The 24,510-nt window shown below is 35.3% G+C and overlaps 1 long non-coding RNA gene across 1 annotated transcript; it reads left to right on the top strand.

Moving 5' to 3' along the window:
• Nucleotides 1-1,303: 1,303 nt before the first annotated feature.
• LOC311443645 lies at nt 1,304-12,999 on the top strand. Its single transcript, XR_014697374.1, has 5 exons — nt 1,304-1,423; nt 8,175-8,232; nt 8,903-9,034; nt 10,149-10,262; nt 12,771-12,999. It is a non-coding gene; the product is annotated as an uncharacterized lncRNA (long non-coding RNA).
• The last annotated feature ends 11,511 nt before the right edge of the window (nt 13,000-24,510 follow it).

The following is a 24,510-nucleotide window of genomic DNA, read 5'->3' as shown; positions in this document are numbered from 1 at the left end:
AAAAGATAAAGAGCCCAACACCAGAAAAACATAGCAAGGCATAACTGCATAACCTGTGGCCAACTCTTTCATTTTCTGACCTGGTATTTTCGCTGCCCTGAATTCTAATTAGCGATGACTTATTTTGAAGATGGTACACCCAGAAATTTTGATGCACATGTTGTACAACTGCACAGTGACCTCACATCTGTTGGCTGTTGTACAACAGTTTTTCTAATGATGGGGAGTTTGAAAACCTGTAGGTAATTCAGTTGTACAGTGTTTCCATGTGACTTTGATTTTATATTTTCTTTCTCGTTGATTTTTCTTTCTGTCTCAATTTGTTGCTGAAAATTATGTTTTAAGTCTGAATTTGAGACATATTAGTAAGCAGTATTTTTTTAGTGCTGCTTTTGACATGCAGAATCTGGTGAGGTTAAAAAAAATAGTAATTTATAGACTCAGTAAACAGTGCTCACTTGTGACCTTTCTGCACAAAGACTGTCTGCTACAGAAGACCTATTAAAGATGCCTACAAAGATGCGTAATGCTCTGTGTGTTGGTACCACAGCAGGTCAAGGAACTCCTTTTAGTCAGTATTTAGATTTGCTTCACAGTGGCATATCAAAAAGGCTAGGAGAATTGCCCTATACTACACACACTTTATAATCACTAATTCCAGGTCATTCTAAGGAAATTCTATAATGTAAATTAGAAAAAAATAATAATAAGGTTGAGTTTTTAAGCCAAGGCACAATGAAAAAATGTAAACTTTACATTTTATTCAAGAAAGAGAAGTCTTAAGACTGAATTGTGAAACAAAATTTCTGTAATAGGTTACATTTTTTTAATGAAGAAAAAACATGTATTTAAGAATTGAAATAAAAAGGCTTTATCTTAAAATGCTAGAAGTAGTTTAACCTTCATTTTTTTTAATGTAAGTTGTAGAAGAAAATACATGTAATACTGAAAAAATAATCCAAACCGTTAGATTTTTAAAATAATTAGATATTGTCATAGAAATATCGGTTTTGTATTTGTATGAACACATAACGTATTTACACCAATTAACTGCAGGGAAAATCCTCCTGAAGAGACTTTGGAATGTTGAAATTATAAATTGCGAAGCAGTCTTACTGAAAACTGTAATGGTGCCTGTACTGTAGAGTACTAGTTCATTGTGTGATATCTGTGAATCATGAAATAAATCTTACTCATAAGCATATGCATACCGCACTAGAAGGCTGAGCACTTTATCTCTGAGACACTTAACTACATGCTTACCTTAAATGCAAAGCAGGTGTGTAAGTGCTTTGCTGGATCAGGGCCAGCTCTGTACAAACCTGACCTCAGAGAGTTGGGATCCCCTGCTCCTCCTGGTGTGAAGATGACCTTGCTTACATCAGAGTCACGTGGTTGCACTTCAGAAACAGACAGCATTCAGGTACCATTTGAAGCATCTATACTTAAATATAATAAATGCCAAGATAGTCTAATACTTTTTTTCTTTTCATGTCTTCCTGGAGGAGGAGGTGAAGTGTTTGAATCTTAAAATAGTCTGTATGTATTGTGCATTATTGCGCAGCATTTTACATTAGATTATAGGATCCCACATTTTCCATTGGCCTTGCTTTTAACTATCTTGCTTTTTCAGGTTATATCATAAGGAAATTATCTATTCAATGAACACTTAAAAGTTACAGAAAACTTGAACTTTAAGCATGTTTCGATACAAATTGGGAAGCATGTTTCAAGCATATTTCAATACAAATTAGGAAATTTAGCATAGAGTCTCTACCACTTTCTTTAGCTAAAAAAATGTCATATTCCTGGTTTTATTTTGACTAGACCCGTTACGTATTCAGTATCTTGCATCCTAGTTAATTTAGTTAAGTATTTCAGATAACTTAGGGTTCTATTTTTCCACTTCATATTTCCAAAGTGTTTGCAATTTGATGAGAGCACCAACCAATAGTTTAGCTGTCCTAAACTGGCATTTGAACAGCAGTTCTCAGCATAGCTCAGATACAGTGTTCTGACTGTTGCAGTATTGTAACCTATTCTCGTAGCCTTTGTCATATATGTTGTCATTTCTGAAACACACAAACTAGAAAAAAAGAGGGGGCAGAAATGCTCGGATAGTATTTTACCTCATTCCAGCTGGCTAGAATTTAACTTACTTTTTTTTCAAATTTTGCCTTTTTGTTGTTGTTGCTTTGTATTTTAGACTTAAGTTTTTGTTTGTTTGTTTGTTTTTTAATGTATATCATTCTGTTGGTGTAAGAAGCACACCAAGTCATATTATATAGGGTTTATTAGACATAAATATTACTCAAGGCAACAAGAAAATGACATTGCGCATTGTGTCTAGTTGTTATTTATTGGTTTTGCAGTTTTAAGAATTATCTTCACAAAAAATATCTTCTTTTAATCTTTGCAAATCATATTTTCAACTCTACATTGTGAAGGATGCAGGCCCTAAGACTATACAAGTAGACTTGACAGTATATTATGCCAGGGAGTGACAAATTGAAAAAAAAAAAAAAAAAACAACAAACAAACAAAAAAAACAGTTCCAAGTGTAAGTTTAAAAATATAACTAAAAGCCTTCATCAAAGTTTAAAGAGCTTCTTGCGCTTTTAGCATTTGCTTATTCTGATTTATTGACAGTGACACACCTAGCAACAGTCATTCCTGCTGAAGCAGTGAAGTAATGGACTTCTGGAGAAAAGGGGAAAAACAAGTAGATGCTGTACACAAGAGAGAGGCCACTGATTACAGACCACTAATTTGTTATGCGCTCTGGCAAATCAGCAGTGATTCATATGACAAATAAGGAGAAAAAATTAACAGCTGTCATGTTGTGATGTGTTAATTTCCTGACAGTCTCTGCGCTGAAGCCAATTACTGATTTAAGGGCAGGGCGAGAGAGCCCTGTTCAGGCTTCTAATTAGGCTTCTTCAAGACTAAAAGGATAAAAGCAAAAATAAGAGCAAGAGAATGAAGCAGGTAGCCACAGCTTCATAAAGCATACATGCTCTTAAATCCTCCGTCAAATAGCTTTAAGCTTAAATGTGTTTAAGATAAGAATTCAGTAACATTTATTCACTTTTATCCATGACCCTGTGTTTTAGTCTTTTGTTTAGTAATTGGGATATACAGCAAGTCCAAGGGGCTACTTTGCCCTTCTCCTGAAGTCGTCCAGGTTGCTGGATGTAATCTGCTGGTAATAGCTTTGTTTAGCAATGTCAACACCTATTCATCAAAGAGCTTTAGACACAACCCGTTAAAATGCCATCAACAAGTTTGCTAGCTCTTGTACCCCATAGGAGGGTTCTTGCAACCTGGGGGAGGCATAATTGCTCTTTAAGGGTGTGGCTCTGTCTCCTACCTTGTGTAAGCAGTCCTTATTCTCATAAGAGGACCAAGTGAGGCTGTATGAACAGGAACCTCTTGCCTGCATACTGAGCTAAATCTGTAAGATACTGAGTGCCTTCACTCTGAAGCTAATTGGAAATGAGAACAATCAGTATCTAGCACGATGGAGGCCAGTGTGAGGGAGGAAATACCAAGGTAGCTGGTGATTCTTGCTATGGCTACCATATGTTTTTGAAAGGAGCTCAACTCAGCCATATAATATAAAGTACATCCCCCAACTGTCCCTAAAACAGACAAATTACCTGGATGTGGGAATGAACATTCCGTTAAAGTAGCTGATTTTGTAAGAAACATTTTATTTTCTTAATGTAACATATAAAAGAAAAAAAATAAAACCAGGTTTCCTGTCAACCCACGATTTAAAACTGCAGTATAAAACTTTCAATTGACTAAAGAGCTTTTGCCTCTTTTTTGGCATTTACTCAAAAGTGATGTGTGATATAAAAATCAGGAATTAGTCACTAAAAAGGAAGCGTGGATTTGCTCCAAAAGGAAGGAACATTTTAATCCACACTATGTTTTTCAATTTCTATTTCATTTTTCAGATGGTCATGGAGTGGCACCCTTACATGTTGCTGATAAACATTTTCAGAACTCCCTTGTAGTTTCTAAAATAGAAAAATAGTAAAAATTTTGAAAAATTCATTTGCATTTTAAAACAGGCAGCCTTCCCTTATTTTTTCATTATAGCTCCATTGAGATTCAAAATAGAGCTCCCACTTGCTTCAGGAATGCATAGAAAATAGTCAGGGATCTGGAGCAATGGCAGAAACATAACTTCCCAGGAAATTAAGCAGCAAGTATACTATGAATTCCTTAAATCACTGAATTTACATTGGAGAAAAATATATATGTTTACTGAAGTACTGCTGATTCTTCCAGGCAGAATCTTGTCTGATTTGGTAGGGGCTGGATGGGTCCTTAGTAAGGGTGCAACCTAGAACAGCTGTGTCCTCTGCAGCTGGATGTGAAGGCCTTAGCTCAGTCACCAGAGACCTTTAGTTTATTTTTTTGCTTAACTTTAAGTAAAGCACTCAGTCAGATATATTTGGTTCTCTCCTTAGAATTAAATGATTGCATTTGTTTTTGTATAATCTGTGCTGAAAGCTATTTATGCCACTTTACGGCAAACCAGTTGTGTACTTGGAGTCTGGATGTTTCTACATTGGTGTGTCTGGCATTGCTGTCATAACTTTTTCTTCCAACTCCACCTTGCTATCAGTTGGATCTGATCATACTTTCTTTGGAGAGCTTTGTTTATATTGCAGGCTGCAGAGTAATGTCAAGGAATTGTGTGCTAATTATAATTCGACTACCAGCAAACTAAAATCTCTGATATTTGCACTATGCTTAAATCACTGCTGTAGACATAAAGTAACAAATTCCCAATTACTGGGTGGAGATCAATTGGAGAACCAACTGATGGTGGGAAAAACTAACTTAAAATATGGATATAATGTGTGTACTAAATATAATGTTACCAAATATAAATAAATACATACAAATTCAATGTAGTAATTAAGTTGCAGTGAAACAATATCCAAAAAACTGTCTTTACTGGGGGAATTAACTCACAGTAATTTTAAATCTACTGGCTACAATTCTTTCCCACCTTTCATAGACAAGTCTAGTTTTTACTATTTTTTGGTCTCTGAGAATTATATGAAGAAGATTTTGTGCTTTTTTTGTCTCTCACATGAATTTAGAAATCTAAATTAATGTAATTAGTTTTTAACTTACCAAAACTTTATGCCATAACGGGATAGATGCTTTCATTAATTTTAGTATGTTTCATTATAAGTGACAGTAGGTATACTATCATAAGAAACAGTAAGACCTTTCTGACATTGATTTCACCTGCAACTTCATCCTTATAGTTGAAGATAAAAGTAATTTAATCCCTAGTCTTGCTTAGTCCTGGTCTACTATCAATTCAATTGAAATACATCTACATTGAGTGTATCCTGTTTTTTGGAAGGATAACTAAGTGAATTAAGCACATGCAATACTTATCACTGTCCAATTTAACTTATACTTTATTGATTTATAGTGCCCTTCATACACATAAAGGTGTTCTGCACTGTTTATGCACATAGACTGCTTCAAGCACCTTTGAAATGCAGACGCTTCTGTCATTAATTTGCTTCCATACTTAATTGTGCCCCTAATCTACTGCTAGCTCAAAGCAGATTCTTTTAAAAACCCTTTCTAAGATTCTTTATTACTGTCTGTGCTAGTTATAAGAGGCCAAATCCTAAAGTTCTAACTAATGTACTGCAGACTTATGCATAAACATGTTGAGTATCGCCATTCTTGCAGGAGTGCTGGTAGCCCTGCTCCGTGCCTCCTTTCTGGGTGATGTGTTGGCTTTCTTCTTACTGAATAATGTTACAGTGCAATGGAGACGTGTATGAGACCTGTCAGATGAGCTGGATCTCCTGCAGGATCTCCAAGGATGCAGCAGAGGGTAGGGTACCTGCATTTCCTTCCCCTGTAAAAATAAGAGACAATCTGGCTCTTGGGATATATTTAGTCCTCATCCCAGGAAATCTGTCAGTGAAGTCAGTGGGGGTTTTGCTTGAGTAAGTATTGAGTAAAGACTGAAGGCTTTGGCCTAACATTTATATCAAATATAGCCTTCCCAAATTCATTAATTCCTATCTTAAATTATATTGTCCATATCTTTCTTTACTGACCCTGAATCCTTTTGCACACTCTCACCATTGACATGCCCAGTCACAGGTACCTGGAAATGTATTTTATCATTTGTAATGCATTCCACCTGACTCATATTCATAACCCACTCCAAGGTACAGGAATGGAGAGCAAGGCCACGGGTTACTAAACACTGGATTTATAAAATGTAAAGAAAGAACTATGCTGCACTTAAAAGTATCAGAGCACATTTTGCAGTGTGCTTGATCTCTTACACATTGTCTTGTGCCACAGTCTACATTAAAAGCAATTAATAATATCCATTTCTGTGTGAGGAGTACTGGTGTATTTTACCTATTCTATATATTTTACTTTCCATGTGATAATGAAAAAATTAATCCTATTAATATTTAATAAACTTTAAGTTGAAAGGTGATATCTAACTTAACCAATTTACTGTTCTGTAGCTGGTTTAACTTTGAGTCATGTGATTTTAATTCTTTCTGTATGACCAGGTGACTTAAAAAAAAAAAAAAAAAAAAAAAAGGAAGTGCACAGATTAATTTAATTCTTTAACCTTCCTAATGCATCTGCTTGCTTGCATCGAGTTGCAGACAGCAGATCATCACATGATTTATAGTAGTGACCGCTGCCTGCATCTCTCAGGCTAATGACACATACACTAAAGTCATTGATTTGTATGAATAGCCTCCGCTCTTCATTTATCACAATTTAATGTAAGAATTTGCAATGCAGAAAAAAAAATTCACATGGGAAGCATGGCCCCACAGGCCTGACCGCTAAGCAGTTATGAATCATTTGCTGCCTTTTAATATATATATAGACTGTTCTATTCCTGAAAATGCCCCATAAGGTCATATTTCTTCACAGAACATCACTACAATTAAACCCCAAAAGTAGGTGTTTTAAGATAAAGTATATATGAAGCATGACCACATTAAACCTTTGTTAGGATTTTCTCTTTCTCCTCTTTAATGCACCATAAAAAGCAAAGTTTATCATTGGTATGAGCAGGGACAATTCATTTAACTTCAGCACAGTTTTAACTGTTTTTGTTAGTCCAAATTTGGACCATGAAGTTTACTGATCTGCCTTAGTAGTCCACAGAACTCTAACAAGAATACTGACCTAAGATCAGAAAAGCTCTGTGTGAGAGGGTAGGATTTGGGAAATTGTTTTTTCTCAAGATAAAAAAAGTAATTTCTAAGTGAATTAACGCATTTTGCAATATATCACTTAGAATAACTTAGGAGAACTCTCTTTTATTTTATTTTTACATATAAGTCCATAACATGGCTTTTAGTAGAAACTGAATATTCCCATTAATCCTATAGCTCCTGTATTACTTAGTAACATAATTTTAAAGGGATGTAGCAGGCCAAATGGGGATTAAAAAAGGATTTATATCTAATACTTAATGAGAATTCAATTCATAGTATTAATATAAATATTTCCTGACCCATTTGTTCAAAATGATAAGTAAGAATAAATAAACTGTCATTCTTTAGTAGTGTTTACAAAGTGCAGGCAAGATGTTGATTTCTGAAGTATAGGGTGAAATATAACCAAAAGACTGTAAGTCTGTTTTTATCATCTTAGGTTAGAGAAATAACAGTAATAATAAAGTATGCTATTGGAAACTTAGAGAAGAGAATCTGCTTTTTGATCATCTTAGATCAAGATCTCAGAGATTGTATAAATATAATCAGTTGTAAAAGATGCCTTTCTGAGGACTAGTTTTTGTATAGAAATTACAAGTTTAACTTTTTTGGTTTTTTTGGGGGGGGAGGAGGGAAGGATAGGATTGTGTGTTGATTTTCCTTTTAACTATGAGATTTAACAAATCTTGTATCACTATTTTAGAGTTCTTCACAATGCACTCTTGCTGGTCACAAAATAACAGTTTTAATTAACAAAGTAGTGATTGTTGTTCCAGAAATAGGTAATTAACAAAAGAGGATGTCAGATTCTTCTGGAAAATATATATAACTTATTTTCCATTGCTTTTGTAGCATGGATTAAGGAAGCGGTATCTTTCAGAAGTCAGACAGCTCAGATGATATATTTTCTTTTTTCTTCAGATGAAAAATCGTTAAATGAATGGGAAATATATGTGATATAACAACACAAGGGAGCCAGGTATCCCAGTCATTTTAAACTTCTGCCTTTATTTAATAAATATTAAATATTGTTAAATACTAAAATGTTCGACAATATTTTTAGATGTGCAGAAAATTTGTGATAAAGTTTCTACTGTATGAGCTACTGACACTGTCAAGTTATTTCCCCTTAAAGATACACTTTGTATGCAAATGCATTTCAAAGATTGAAAACTATGCATTTTCTGAACTTTCTTTTTCTCGCATCGCTTGGCAGGGACCATGTGTTAGACTAGCAATATTTAAAAGAAAGAGAAGGGGGATTTGTAATGATCACTTGGAAAAGTTTTGCATTTTATCTTTAGATATTTTTGTGTGCCTAATCATTTTTTGTTAAGCTTATAGTTACCAATTCCTAGCATAGCATGGAGTGATACACAGAAAGGAACAAAGTAAAAAATGAATGTAAAAGAACTTGGATTATTAATAATGCAGGAAAATATAGTGATAATGACTCATATCTCCCAAAGGTAGAACTCTTTTGGCAGTGAACATTTGTTGTCAGAATACATTGACATAATAGCGAACACGTTATAGATGGATTGAACAATAATCTGAGATCAGTGTAATTCAAGAACATTATTCAGTTTTTGTATATTTCCAAAACATTTGTTTCTGTACAGTCTGTGACTCTAAATATTTTTTTGCAGTTGAAAGGGAAGTTGAATATGCCTGATTCAGGGCTGGCACTTGAAGAAGGTGTTCTCTGGCTTTTCCAAGATCACCAAAAAGCAATCTTAATACTTGTAGTAGTGGCAGATTGCTTGCACTTCACAGCTGAGGTGAGGATATCATTACAAAGTTCTACAGTGGGTTCTCAAGAGGAGCAAAATGTTTGTTTATTCATGTCTAAAGCAAAGATGATATTTATCTATCTTAGGTCAATATTGGGAAGTTTAATGTTTCGTGATTTTTAAGCTTTTATACTAAAAGACAAAACATGGTTACTATTTGTGCAGTAATTTATTGCCTATTTAAAATACGTTTGCAATTTTAAAGCTTGTATTCAGTATTTTTCAGATAGAAAACTGAGATTTCTTTCAGGACGTATCAGTACTTTGCACAGACTATTTAGCTGCTTTAAATGTATTAAATTGTTTATACACTTGGTTTATATGTATATTCATGGCAGACAAAAAATGGTAGAAAATTTTAGCAGAAAGGATTGAATTTTCGTGTAGTGTTAGGGAAGTACTAACGGATGCACTGACATTTATGCATATTTTATATACCTGTTTACTCTGCCATTCATCAGGAGAATATAGTTACAGTACATTAGCAACTGCCACATCACATGGCGTAGCTATAACCTCCTGGCAAACATTTCAAGAAAATGAAGAAATACAGATAGCCTATCACAGCCTGCAGCATCTTATTTGCGTGTATAAATATATATATATATATATATATATGTATATATAAACAAAAAAACTCGTTCTCCTACTTCAAGAGAATACAGAAACAGCACTGCCTAAAGGTCTGGACCAAAATATATATGTAAAAACTAGGATAGGGCTTGATATTTTGTTTGACATCTCATGTGAGTTTGATATTAGACACCTGCTCACTTCCTAAAAGGCTTAAGAGACAGTATGGAAACTGGATGAGCCTTCTATATTTTTTCAAGATCATATCCTTTTATCTAGGGGAGGTTACCAGTACATTTCTCAGTCTTCTGAAAAATAATAATTATGCCACAATATAAAGTTCTTCTGGGTGTTGGAAGATCCAAGTAGGCATCCTAATCTTATTGTTTAAAAAAAGGAAAAAAAAAAAAAATAATAATTTTATTGTTGTTACTTTAATTAAGATATGTATCATTTGCATAGCTTTTGTAGTTAGGGAGTGGAGCTCTGAGGAAATGCATGGCTCCTCTGCTTTAAACTCTTTCTCCAGGGCAGTCTGCACCCAAGAAGATGAAGACTTTTCAGAAAGAAAATCTTCCACATTTGGATCCAAGTTTACAGTTGCTTTTAAACCATAGTCTGGCTTAACGCAGGTGCTACACAAGTAAGAACGCAGGTTTTAGTTTGTTGCATATATAGCAGGGCATGTATATACATGTAAATTCTGCAAAAGAAGGTTCATTGTAGATAATGCTAAGACTGCATTAATTCAGGCTGGTGGATAAAATAATGATAATATTTTAGCATTTTCGTGTACTTTAAATAAAATAAGATAGGCTCATCTTTCTAATCTGAACTGCAGTTCAGCCTTTTCACCTTTTACTTTGAAGATGTCTGGAGTTCATAGTAGTTTTGCAACTCAAGATCATGCATGCTGTAGTGCTGCAAAAGACAAGTTCAATTTTTGTAAGAAAATACTAAAACAAGGAGGAAAAAGGGAAGAGGTTAAAAAAAAAAATCAGACCACCTTCTTTGATTTCCTTTATTTGATCTTCAGAACTAAAGCACAGCAGTATATAATTCTTTGTCCTTAGAGTCATAAAATGATCTAGCCTGTATGAACATTCCCTTTGAGTACAGGTTCATGATGTTACTTCTGAAAGTATTTCCTGAGCTGCAGTGTAGGTGTTAGACATAGCTATTAATAGTTAAGAGCATAATAGATACATTAAGTGTGGACCATCCACGTTACCTTGAATTTTCTGGGCTTTGGTGTGATATCTACAACATTCTTATTACTGTGGTATCTGAGCATCATGAAGCAATTGATATAAGTTTCCTGTTTAAAAAAAAAAATAAAAATCTACACATAGCACGTTGTATAGCCAGGAGATCAGAATATTTTCCTTTTTATCAGTTGCATTCTCCTGAGTGCTCCTGTTTCAAATGTTTCCCCTGAGAATGAACACCAGAGGGTTTAGATTTTTGTTAATGGAGGCTTTCAGAAACTTCTTTTATTTACTTGGTAAATGTTTATTACCCCAAGATTATAATTATTTTGGCTTTTTTTCCTCCTTCATTCTGTTTTCTGTTTCCTTTTCCTTTTTTTTTTTTTTTTTTTTTTTTTTTTTTTGGGTAACATTTTAATTATTCCTATCATAGGTGCTCATTACTTTGTGTCTGCATGTCACTGGTTCCCTAAAGCAAATGCTTTTTATTAAGTTCTTTTTTCACTAGAAGAGTCCAGATTTTAGCCCCAATTCAGCAAGGCAGTTATCCATTTTGCCATTTTGGAGCACAGGAATGTATTCACCCAGTTGTGTTAGGCACATCCCACAGCCAGGTCTGCCATGCTTTTGTTTCAGTCTTATCCTAGTGTGATCATGCAGCTTCCAAAGTGCTATTGATATGTTTCCAGCTGTGTGGCTACACAGGCAACCACAGCTGGGATGCAGCTGTCTGCACCTGACAACCTAGACATGCCATAAGGCACATCTGCACTTGTGCAGCCTCCACTGCCACTTCACCTCCTAAGTTTTTCTTAGATTTAAGAGAACATAGTTCTTGACCCATCTAAATGAATATTTGATATCATGTCAAAAACAGGCTGTGCAATGTCTTGACTGTCCTTCAGGATTGTCTGAGTGACAGCCATGGCAGGACATTTGACAGAAAGAGGGAAGATTGCTAAGGTAACCCAACAAGATGCTGCGGCAAACTCTGCTCTGATTTCACTTTGTGTCCTGCTGAACCTTGTGGCCATATGTAACATGAGCTAGGCAGTAAATTGAAGTGCTCCTTCCATGAGTCCAGAGCAAAGAGGTAGTTGTGATTTATAACAGAAACCCTTGCTTCATTCTATTTCTTTTTTAATCTCTAGTTCCTACAGTTCACAGGTTTTCCTCTTACAATATGACTATGCATATACTGAAACTGGTTATTTATGTATTTATTTTGCTCTAGTGTCGCTCTTTATTTTGATTTTTTTTTTTTTTTTTTTTTTTAGTTTGCTGCATTGCAACTGCAATCTATTTTAGCAGCATGCACAAAGAAGTTTTTTTTGGTTGTACAAACCTTGCTGCACATTCTTGAGCATCTTCCTGGTTTCTAAGCTGAGTACTTACATTGGTTCAGTTTTTTTATTGAGTATGTCTAACATGTTCAAACTAATGTTCAAACGTATCCAAACCCAAACTAATGGTTTGGGTGGCCCCAACCATTTTCCATCACAGGTTCTTGTGAATTATATAAATGTACTTTAAGAATTTCTAAATAAAAATCTCATTAAGCAGAAGGTGATTCTCTAAACAGATTCACCACAGAAGTAATAGAAAACTAACTATACCTGCATAACTGGTCCCCAACAAAATTCTCTGAGAATTCCTCTGCTAAGGAGCTCCAGCTGGCATAAGCACGTCCATTCTAGCCTTTCTACCTTCTGTTCTGTGAGCCCCAGGTTATGTTTTCATTACATTACAGAAATATTTATGCTACTTTTCTAAACAAGTTGGGTCAGATTCTAAAAACATGTTGGCCTTTTGGGGTGCTGCATGCTGCTAACCAGCTTACCGTGATATAACCAGTACCCCTGTGCTGAATGATGCAGTGTGGATATACACTTGGTAAGCCAAAGGAAAAAAAAGATTATCTTCATCCCTTTATGTTTTTGCAGAATCCTGCAGCTGGGGGCACAGAACAGCTGAACAGTCACTGGAGTGAGACAGGACATCTAAAGAGCAGGCCTAACTCATTCAGGAGTAAGTCCAGAGGACTAGAAATTCTTCCTCATAACCCTTACCAAGGGAAGTTAAGTTTCAAAGAAAAGAATGGTATAGCTGCTAAATGAAACATTCAGCACATTAGAAGCAATGCAATTTTCATATTGTAAACAGTCAGCTCCTAAAAGATAACTTCCATTATAAAACTGACTGAGAAATGAAAAAAAATCTTAAAATAGTGTATGTACTACATCAGTCCCTTTCAAAACTTTGCATAGTTCATTCAGATATTGTAAAGATATCTGGACTATTGTAAAGATATCTGGACTTCTTCCTGGGATTTGCCAGCATTGGTTCTTGGGAAGTTGTGTGGTAGGCTAAGTCAGAAAATGTACCCAGCTGAAATGCCCTCTTTTTTCTTCCACCAGCTTGTCTCTATCAATACTCCATTCACTTCATTCCTGCTGCAGTTTTTTGTCAACGCTACCCAGAAATTACCATAAACCCCAGTATCCTCTTCTATACGTCACTGTCTCCTCAGACAGATTGGGTCACTGATTTTGTTCACTGCATGGCTCTTCAAGGATAACCTTGGCTTTCGCAGAAGAATGAGCAGTTGGAATGGAAAGCATAAAGCCACTGAGGCATGCTGCTGCCTAGTGTAAAGCCATAGCAATAGGTGATTCAATGAACTGCATAAATAGAAAATTCTCCTAATGAACAATTTCTGAACCAACAATATGCCAAGAATTGTTCTCCCAAACAAAATCATAAACGCTTAGAAACTGAGAATGTGTGACAGACTTCAGGATCTGTGGATAAACTACCTATGAGGGGAAAAAATGAGCTAAATTAACAAATGTTATTAACAATTAATTATTTGATCTTCTGAAGTCACAGCTATTTATACGTAGTGATCATGAAAGGAAATTAAGAAAAAAATACCACACTCATGTTCCTGTTCCAAGTTCATGGTCTGTATATCCTGCTTATTTAAAAAAAAAATAAAAATAAAAATATGTTGCAGTATTAAAAAGATTTACTGGGTTAGTAGTTGGAAAAGTGCTATGGGAATGATGAACATTGTGAAACACTATCAGTTTTTATAGCAGCTGCTCAAGATATTGCCTAAAGGTGTGGTGTTCTAGTGAGCCTAGAAATACTTAATGGAGAGTAAGAGTAGATAGAAAAACAAAACAAAAAAATGAAACAAAACAAGAAAATAGAAGCCAATGATGCTCTGAAAGGTAGCAGACACCCAGTCGGTTGGTCTCTCAGAAAAGTCAGTGAAGACAGATATAGCAAAGAGGTATATTAAAAAGGGCAATGTTATTTTTTTCACAAAATATGAACACTGCCAAAAAATAAAAATCTATCAAAAGCTGCTAATCTCCCTAGGCTGTATGGGAGTGCCATCAGAGACGCAACTTGTTTTAGTTTAGAAGATTCTACAACTCAGCAAGATACGGTTTTAGAAACACAATGATGTATTTTTCTTATAATTTTGGATTTACATCACTTTAATAGCTTCTCCTCTGTAGTCTGATATCTGAGTATGTCTCCCTATAGACATATAGACATTATACCAATAATGCTTTCACTGTTTTCTTCCTGCTACAATTTCTGTCTACCTATAAATTCCCATAATACCATTTCCTTTTCTATACTTTTCTGTTCCTTCAGCTGTCCTTAAGCAGGGTTTAGGAGACTATGATCACAGAGACTGGCCTCATTTTTTTCCAGGAGCGATAACAGGGCAGGGAAGCTGAGTTCCCATTGCTCAGGAGCATTAGGAAGTGGTGGTCATCTTGGATGAGAGTAACATGTAAGAAGATTTTGGAAGTGTTGAAACACTGTGGTCACACTCTATGAGGTGGAATAAATCTCATCTTTCCCTTGATATCAACGATAGCATGGGGAAAAAGTGGCCAACCATATCAAATGGATGTATACCATCTTACATTGCATTGCAAGAAATTCAGTTTGAATTTCATCACTCCTAAGGCACCTGGTTGTTTGCAAAACTCTGATGGTGTACATCTGTTGCATAGATGAAGTTAAATTTGAGTGCATACAATGAACAGCATTGTGCCTGGCCAACTACAAGACCTGGTGAAAATGTAAATGCTTGGGTCTTCTAGGTCTGTTCCTTGTTTCATCCCTCTGAGGTAGCAATAGGAAACAGTATCTCTAAAACCTCTCAAATGTCACTCTTCTAGTTGATAGGACTTGGTAAAGCACACTTTTAACAGATCTGTTCTCTGTCACTGCTATGACAGTAACACAAGAATCCAAAATCACAATGATTTTGGAACCAGGCAATACAAACTGCAAAAGCTTGATCTTGTTAGTGCTTACTTGGATGACTATTTTAAAGGGGTATTTTTACACTAACATTTTTGAGAGTATTACGTGTCTTTGATCCTGAATCTCATCTTTCTTTTGGCTGTCTTGATTCTTATCTTAACTCTTCAAATATTCTCCATTTTTCTTGTGGCTCCCTAAGACTACTTTCTTAAGTTTCAAAGCCTTTTGCTAGAGATGCTGCTACATTCACAGAGTCACAGAATTATCTAGGTTGGAAGAGACCTCAAGATCATTGAGTCCAACCTCTGACCTAACACTAACAAGTCCTCCACTAAACCATATCTCTAAGAAATCGCATTGTATCTAGATACCCAATAACGTGATCAATCGCTACCCAGTGAGCTGAATGCCAAAGTCACGGATGCCTGAAAGAAGGAGATGCCATTTATTATCTCATTGGGCATTAAAGATAGATCCATATTTACTGTAAAAAGAATCTGATGGCAGAAGAAGCTGTTGAATACTAATGGCATCCCATAAGAAAACCGTACTAGAGACCATTCGCAACGAAGGTATGTAATTACTGATTTGACTATGTAGTTAAAGCACTTAAAGCACAAGTTAAGTCAGAAATCATGTGGGTTTTGTGTTTTTCTGGCCCCCTGTACTCTGTTCCTAATATGCATACTATAAAGTTCTGTGCAATTTTTTGATTCATGCTTCTTAGTATTCTTAGTTTACTGATTTTTCTTACTGCATCTTGATACAGTGAGAAGAAATTCCTAGCTCATGAATGACCAAAGGAAGTAAGTTCCTGTTTGGGTCAGGAAAGCAAGGTTCTGCCATTCACCATGTCAAAGTCTGAGTGTTTAAAATCAGGCCCCGGTGATCTACTGTACTACATTAATAAATACAAATACTTCTTTTTAACAAAATTGATACTAGAATTTCATGAATAAGAATAATTTCTGTCTGTAATAAAAGCTGCATTTATTCTGCATCCTATTCTGAAGCTCAAAGAGCTTTTTAATTGTGATTGTCTAGGCACTGAGTTTGAAATTCACCCTGGCCACAGCAAGAAACAGACTAATATCCATATGAAATTATTTAATGTCATGCAGCTATTGGTAATATAGCATTCTGATTGTTACCAAAACGTTACTGTTGAATCCAATTATCTATTGCTTTGCAGGTTCTATGTAGAGATGCATACATTTCTTTCTTCCTGTATAATGCTGACATTTCACAAACAAGATCGAATGAAGTATAGTGGCATTTCTTTGCCATTTTCTCTAAATTACCTTAAAATTTAAAGTAGGTGGAATATAAGCACTGAGAGTATCAATAACATGTAAGCTTCTAGTGAGTAAGCAAATCTCGTTATTTTGTCATGTTCAGGTGCATACCTCTTAGAAGATGAAGATATAAGTAAATTTTCAGCTCCCTTGATAAAGCAATGTCTCCCTAATGGAACTATGGAACACTAGGCAGGTTTCTAAACACCTCCCAGAAGGCTGTATAAAAGACAAGTCTACTCCAGTTTTTAATATTATCTCTTTTTCTGTAGTAACAGTAACCTATATACAGTGTTTTCACCCCTTTACAGACTAATAATGAGTGAACGTTCATGTGGTCTGTTGCACAACACTTAAGCTCTTATTTCACTGTCTGCAGTTATGTTCAGTAAGTACAATATGAACATCATCTCAATTAACAGAGTACCTTTAGGGCTTTTCTTAGCCAACTATTCTAGCACACTTGTCCATACTGTCATCAGCACCTAATCAACTAATGATGGCTGAAAATGAGGAAGGCCAATCCCAATAAATCCGAAGAAGAGTAATTTTTCTCTTTTAATGCCCTTCTCCCTCCTTCTTCCTTCTTCCTACGGCACATTGCAGTAAATTAATGTCATAGTGGTTATTACAGTAGCACTGCTATGGCAAGTATTCAAGCAACGGTCCTCGAATATTTTACCTCAGCATTTATTTGTCCATAAAATAAAACAGGATTTATTACAGTACTCTCTGGTTTGAGGAGTGCATGGACAGCAGCTGTGACAACTCCTTATCTCCACTACAGGTAAAGATATAGGGATATTTTCCTGAAGCTAAAGAGAAACAAGGAACATAAAAGTCAGTCAACTAAGCAACCACAGTGTTACACAAATTGGCAAAATAAATATAAGCATTAAAAACAAAACAAAACAAACAAAAAAAAAGAATAGGTTTCTAATGAAATAGGTTTTTTTATGAAATAGGTTTTTAATATGAAACCTAAGAAAAATCATTCATAAATTTTGTCTTTAAAAGGTGTCAGTAAATTAAAAAGGGTATTCATTGCTTTAGAGATTACTATGTCCAAATCAGATACAGGATTTTGACATCAAAAGATGGAAGGACAAATGTGAAGAATTATTGTTGCAAGCCCTTTTCAGAGGTGGCATAGGAGAATGAATTACAAATAGAGAAAAACTAAAAAAAAAATAAAATAAAAAGGTCCTGTTCAATAAAAATTTAGAAAAGGCTTATGGTGAGTATTGTTCACTTAAAAAATGAATGTCTCTGACTATTTGAAAGGCTCCACCTTAGAGAAAAAGCTCCCAGATTACAGCACATTGGTTCAGAAGTCAGTCCTGTAGAGATATGACTGCTGGCATAGAGATATTCGTAGTTTCAGCTGCATGTAAATTTCTGTGTGTCATTAACATCTCTGAGCTCTGTAATTAGGTCTCTCCTGATCTGGATATAGTTTCTCTACATTACGAGTATGTAAGCCTCTCTAGGGAAGCACAAGGCCAGCCTTCCAGGGTTTACCTTTTCTGCTCCACAGTTTTGCTCTTATCTTGAGTAAGTACATCCTAGCAACTGCTTCTTTGAGGTTATAGTGAGATCCCACTGGCAAGTGTGAAAGGCTATAAAGCATTATCAGTCTTTGGCAGCACAGGTCTCTACCAGCGCCATAGCTGGAGTAGCTCCTTCCTTTGCAGACTCTGTACATTTCTCTACCTGGCACTTCTCATTTTAAATATATTATCTCAGTATTTGCATTCCCTAAATCACTCTCCAATTTCCAATTATAGCTATATTTTTATTTTTCCATATGTTTTTTGGTAAATGGAACAGACATTCTTACAATGCAAAAAGCGTTTGTGAAAGCCTAGCAGTGTTTGAAAGAATGTTCGTTCAAACTTTCTACATAAATATTATTTTGTTAAATGAAATACAACATGTAAACCAAAATGCTTGTCCTTCTGTTCTACTTCTCACTGGTAAGCATCAGAGAGTACAACTACAAAGGGAAAAATGGTTTATTAAAGGATGTTTGCATTTGGATCAGTTTGTTCAGAAGGCTTTGTCTTGTAGCATTATATCCAAGAAATGCTGCCCTCAATAAAAGCAAGTGCTTGCTTTATGGCCCATCTATTTTTTTGATTTTTCCTGAATGCAGTTTATGCTTAGGTATAACAGAATATAGGATAATGAAGATAGAAAACCAATAAAGAGAAAAAAATGTATACAGAATCACTTAGAATGAATTCTGTGTGTAATTACTTGCATTTTTGCTAACTACTGTATAAACAACACTTTTAACAAGGCAAATTGGAAACTTGAAGACAAATCTGCTTAGGGATATAGCTTCAATTTATTACACAATGATAACAGAAAACTTTGTTTCTGCTGCGTTGCAGTCAATTTCCACTGAGCTCACAGTCTGAATGTGTGATTAATCATATGAGCACTGGGGTTGCCAATAAATACCCAAACCTTAAAACTATAACAACTTACTCATTTTGTGTGGTCATTCCAAATAGCTAAACAACCAGAAATTGTCAATGTACACCAAGATCAATGCTCCAGGGTTTCTACATAAGATTGATTTCACTCTCTAAGGATTTCATCTCTCTCATCAACAAAAACATTTTGTCCTCCCTAAATAACCCAATCGAATGCCATCCTCCTGTGGAACAGTGAGAGGTTTAAATTGTTTGGATTAATCTCTGCTTTGAGGTGGCCTGGAAAGTCTCTGTAACTTTGTCAAATATGTCATGGAGGGAGAACTGCTGTGTTTTGATATGTGCTAAAAATAAACAAATAAGGAGAGAGTCTAAAAATCATGTTGTGCTTTAAGAATAATGTATGTGGGAGAAAATACATTTTAAAGCTCTTGCTTCTAACGCAGAACATAATAATTGTCAGTGCATTCCAGCTTTTTAAGGACTGCCAGTTCCTTTCTCTTGGAAATGGAGAAGTAGGATTGGAGCCACAAGGACGGATTCAGAGGAGAGGACAGAGAAAGGGAACTACAGAAGCTCACAGAGCTCTCCCACAGGATGAGTGGGACAAATAAGAGGTAAGACCAAAGAAATAATTATCAACCATAGCCTCCTCTATTCTGTGGACAATGAATACACAAGTGAGGTGTAATGGAAATATGTATCTATTCAACCTGAGTATACTTTGAGGGTTGGGATGAAAAAATGGTGTTTAAATCATGGATCCAAGTTATCAGCCAGGCATGGTTTACTTCCATCTTGGACTTATACTAGCTCAGAAATGTTAAAAGATCAGTGCTGAAATGCTGTGTAATATAGGCTGTCTAAGTGGAATAATTTTTAGTTAGGTTATGGGTTAGGTTATCTTGGTCTCAAAGGTCAACCAGAACAGTAAATTATTTGAAGGAATGGAATAATTATTTATAAACAGGCAAATTACAGATTGCTCTGGAAAATACAAATATCTTTACAGTATCTGTGGTCTTAATTTTCACAGAATAACAAAATTATCTAAGTTGGAAGAGACCTCCAAGTTTACAACTTCTATTACAACTTCTTATTACAAGGAAGAAAGATAGAAGAGATATCTATGCAGTACTTGGAAATTGACAGGAAAGTAAGTGAAAAATCATACTGTCAGCACCAAAAAACCTAGAAGCATTAGTTATACAAGATAAATCACAATTTGAGACTACTGGAGTCTCAAAGAGCACATGCGAGAGATGGGCACATATGTGAGTGATTAGAGGGTCAGGATCTAAGAACCAAGTGTTTGGCTTTATTTTTTAATAAATCATGCAAAAAAATTATTTGAGAAAATAAATTTGCAGAAGACAAATTCAGGAATGCTAATTGCTGAGAGTTACTTTATGTAACCAATGTGTTAAAAGATGAATATTCAACAGTTTAGTATGTTTATGATCAATCACATCCAATGAGGAATAGCTGTTGTGGAAAGGAAGAGAAGCACACCAGTACTGACCACTTAGTACAGCTCCTCTGTGACCTAAAGCTTGGCCTTGCACTTGGCCATGCAGCACAAGTTAAGGCATGCACTGGGAGAGACTTAGAGGAGGAGTTTGCATCCCTCCAGCTAAGATTGTAGGAAACATGTTTGTGCTTGCACATTTTTGGTGGACTTCTGGGAGAGTAGAAAGGAGCAGAGCAACGTTTGTGTTTATGCCCCTCAAACAATTCCTGCTTGAGCTCAGTAACCACTGTGCAGGAGGCAAAAAGATGGTGTGATCATGCTGGTTGTTGTTCAGACCAGCACAGATGGCAGAATCATGCTAAATGAAGTTGATATGTGTACACTGAGCTCTGACAGCAGCCTCCTCAGAGACTGATAGTGCTTTACCCTGTTCCAGAGGTGAGAATGTGTGAACTATATGAATGAGGCTGTCCTCTACATGAGGAGTAAATATACAGCGTGTTTCACTAGGGGCTGGCTTTTAGCTTTTTCCCTTCAAGGATAAAATGTTTTTTTCGTCATGCTGGGTCTCCTTGGCCTTATCAAATATCCATGTTCCTGCCTTTCCATATGTTGAAACAAAGCCACATCATTGTCCGTCTGTAAATAAATGATTGAAGGTCACAGGGGATCACAGAAAGGAATGGAAATCCTAAGATTTGGAGCCAGTATCTGGAAGTGCTTTGAAGTCTCCTCACTTATGTAAGTAGTTCAATTAATTTGACAATAGGCAAGGAAAATTTGACTGCATTTCTTGGCTAAGTATATGCTTAGACCCCCTCACTTGCTATGTTCTTGAAGTTACTAGCATACCATTTTTAAGCAATGAACTTGGCTTTCTCTTCCTGAGGTTACATTCCTTTTTGGAATATTGCCTAAGACTTCATGTTTATTGTGTTTAATCTGAGAAGCAGATAAATGCATAAACTAATGTTCCAGTCAACACGTGCTTTATGACTTTCTTAATATTTGTCCATAACGTTATTCTGTTCATATTCCACTATGGGAAGTAGCAAAGAGAGGCCCTAATCCTATATTTGTCCATATGGGCTCTATAGTCCACACTGGGATTTTGATATTTCAGTAAAATTGCCAAGTGCTATATAAACAGTCAAAAGATTTTGTGTGTGACATTTTTTCATGTCTTCAGATTTTAGGTGCCTGCTTTCCCCCTGGCCCCCCATTCTTGGCAATTTCTTAAATGGTTAGTGGTTCAAACCTCAATAACACAGCCCCTGTGTCTGGGAAATGCTATGAATTTTTCTGTCTCAGGGAGATAATACAGAGATTTGTCTCTAAAATAGAGATTTTTCTGTTCTTCTTCTGTTCTTCTTCTTTTTCTGTTCTTCTTCTGATTCTTCTGTTACACTTCTGTACTTTTGACGCTTGCTTGGTCTCTGTGGCTTGTGCATTAAAGTTATGAAAACATAGTAACACTTTAAATTAAGGTGATATAAATATTTTTTTATTTTTACAGCACTCAATAACATGCTTGTAAAAAAAAAAAAACAACTTGAAAGTATGCATTGAAACAGCAGACAAACTATTGGAACAATACATATGTCTTTAAATACTGTTGTAGCAGCTTATCACTTTGCTGTGGTAGCATTTTAAGGATTTATTGATGATGCATTTTATAACATGCCTAAGTTATTAAAGGATGTAGTGGCACCAACTAATCATTTCATAAACATGAATAAACCATTTATACAGGGCACCTTAATTTAAAGTGCTTGTAGAAACTTGCATAAAATGTTTTTAACAGCTGACATGCAGTATTGGTTCTTCTTGTAGTGCCAAAGTGGTGTCATGTCTTGGTAATAAGTAAGAGTCTTCTGTGGAGCTGGAATGTTATTGCATCCAGTGATAGAGCTGGGAACTGCACAATTCTGCTGGAAATTGCTTTCAAAAGAGAATCTGAGGGTATGAGAATATGACCACTAATACGGAAACAGTAAAAAAAAAAAAAAAAAAGTATTTATACTATCAAAACATAACTCTGAGACATGTAGGTAAATATTAAGAAATACATTTGTACATTAATACTAAAATCATTCTAAAAATCAGAAAAAGATGTCAAGTAATTAAAAATCATGTGAAAAACACTGCTGCAATTTAGCTATGACTTATAGGAGCATTTAGAGAAAAGCTAAAAAAAAAAGTCATACTTTATTCCCCTCCCCTTTGAGATATAGATAATATTTGACCTATTGCTTTTAAAACAGAATGGCTTAAAAAAAAAAAAAAAAAAAAAAAAAAAAAAAGCACTCTTTATATGACAAAACTTGAAGACAAAAGAGAAAATGCAAATCATTTCTATATTACATATATGTTGCTCCATTTGGCAAAATCAAATATTATATCTTTTCATCTCCATACTGTAGAACAAAAACAGAACAATATTATGAAATTTTGCAAGGCTTTATTTCTACACGTCTTTTGTGTCCAGTCTTTTAAACTCAGGTTTTTCTGCCTTTTTTACTGACAAGCCCACAATTTTCAGAAAAGAAAGCTAGCATTAATTAAGACAGTGCCAGCTGTAATTTTCTTGGGAAGTAAATTTCTGCACAACTAAAGGTTACAGAGACCTTTTCACTGTCAAAATTTACTACAGCCTGTGAATGTTAATGTTTCTAATGAAGACATGTTCTCTGTCCCTGAACTTAAAAGTACCCTGAGAAGAAGGCAAAGAGAAAAAAACTCTATTTGACGAATGTATCTAGAGTCTGTGCATTAATGCCTGCTGGTGCATATTGTAATTATAGTGTTTGGATAGCCTTGTTTTCTAAACAAGGAATATTGCTATAAATTGGCAATTTTGCATGAAGAGTAGGCTTGTAGTAGGTACCTTATATTACAAATAAGACAGTGGTATAATAAGCATTTAACCCATTAGACTTAGGAATATTCTCAGCTAGACTGGAGCTGTAATAGAGTATGTGGAATGAAAGGGTACTTTTCAGGATTTACATGCATGCAGCAGAAGAACACACTCATTATTTGTACTCCTAATGATAATTTTTCTCTCCATGTTAAGTGAAATCAGCTGCTTCCAAAGAGAAGTAACTAGGTTTACTTTTCTACTTGTTTGAATTTGAGTATATAGTAATTGACTTAGTTGCATGGTTTCTGTTGTTCTGTGAATGTTCAATTTTGCCCCTGTTCCCACAGTATTTAGTTTCACATGTGAAGTGGTAAATAAATAAATAAATAAATGAAACCTGCAACATTATGGAAAATATGTTATTCTTCAATTTTTTCTGCCATGTATTTTATGGGATATTTTTTTAAATATTCTTGTTAATTTTTATTCTAAAGGAGAATGATTCAAAAAAAAAAAAAAAAAAACTGCTTGTTTTGTGTGTGATTTTCTCAAAACAAAACTTGCTGCTATATGAAATTACTCCTGATTGCCAGCATCCTGGTCAGTGCAAAGGCAGACAATTCAGACTTTGTAATATTTTTGAAATAGATCCTAATGGTATGCTGATCGTAGCCACATTTAATATGGAGTTGTTTTAAAAATAGGACGTTACATTGCAGACTGAACAATTTTTTTTTCTGCATTATATAGATTTCCTTTCTTCTCTGCTCCAATTCCAATACCCACCATACCCTCAATTTCCAAGATTTTAAGAGCCTGGCTTCTCAAGAATCATAGCTTAACGGCCAGAAATGAGCCAGCCTCTATTTTTTAGTCGAAGGCAGTAAGTATCACAAGATTGCAAGTGGCTATAGCAATTCCATCCAAAGAGCAATGGAATGTCAGATATGTTTGTGTCAGCCTTTGCAGCAGTGGCAGAGTCTTGAAGTTGGATGTGGAGTGTTTTTGCCATGCTGTTGATTTATGTATCAGCTGCATTGATGAGGGTTGGCTTCTCATTCTGCCCATCAGCATTAGGGAATAGGATGGAGCACTGGGACAAAAACGTGGGAAATCAATGTCTTTGTAAATATCTATATGGACACTAGGATAATCTATTAAAAGCCATGACTATCCTATACCAATAAAGATATCAGATCTCATTACCCATCCAATCCCTTTTTGCAACATGTAAATTGGACTTCGTTTTGACTCTCTCCCAGTCCAACACATGCACATTACTGCTGAACACCCCTTCAAGATATTTCAAAAGCATAA

This window comes from Aythya ferina (assembly GCF_964211825.1).
Source record: "Aythya ferina genome assembly, chromosome: 12".
NCBI lineage: Eukaryota > Metazoa > Chordata > Aves > Anseriformes > Anatidae > Aythya > Aythya ferina.
Note: the sequence above shows the minus strand (reverse complement) of the source record. Positions and strands in the feature narration are given on the sequence as shown.